Below are 788 nucleotides of genomic sequence, written 5' to 3' on the forward strand. Positions count from 1 at the left end.
GGTTTTTCTCCCTGCCCTAGGGGTTTGCACCTCCATGCCTTTGCTCCCTCTCTACTCCTCACTTGGAATGTCTTCTCTGCCCCCACGGCCGTCCCATCCCATCTCCCAGGAGGATCATTCCCTGTGCAGCTCAGCTCCTACTACATCACTCATCTCTTGAGCTCCCACCTAGGCAGAGGCTACAGGGGTTGAGATAACAGAAATGGTGGTAGGGGGCCTCTGGGAGAGGTTTGCCCAGACAGCCGCAGTACGAGGCAGAAGGACCAAGACCCTAGAAGATAAGGAAAGTGGGGGACAGTGAAGGGAGAGGGAGGTTCTGCCGGGGCTCTGGGCAGACCTTATGGAGGAGGTGAGGCAGGATCCTGGCCTCAGAGGGTGGAAGGGGAGAAGGATGACCCTTGTGGAGGGGACAGCATGACAAGAGCAAAGATACCAGAGAGTGGAGGTATTGGGGGGGGGGGGGGGGGGGAAGGTGGGGGGGGGGGGGGGGGGGGGAATGCCTGAGCTGGAGCAGGAATGGGTGAAGGTAGGCAGGCAGGAGCCATGCTCCAGAGCCTTGGAGGGCTGTTTGCAGAGTCTGGAATGAATTACTTCTGCTCTAGAGCAGCGGTTGCCAACCAGTGGTCCATGAGGTCCGAAAGGTTGGCGACCGCTGCTCTAGAGGACATTAAGGGGACCTTGGCATTAGACAGGTGTTTGGGAAGGATGGGAGGTGGCAGCTGTCTCAGTGGTCCTGCTGAAAGGCAATAGGACTGTGGTCATGAACTCCAGAGGCTCTGAGATTCTAC

This window comes from Myotis brandtii, unplaced genomic scaffold (assembly GCF_000412655.1).
Source record: "Myotis brandtii unplaced genomic scaffold, ASM41265v1 scaffold131, whole genome shotgun sequence".
Classification (NCBI taxonomy): Eukaryota; Metazoa; Chordata; class Mammalia; order Chiroptera; family Vespertilionidae; genus Myotis; species Myotis brandtii.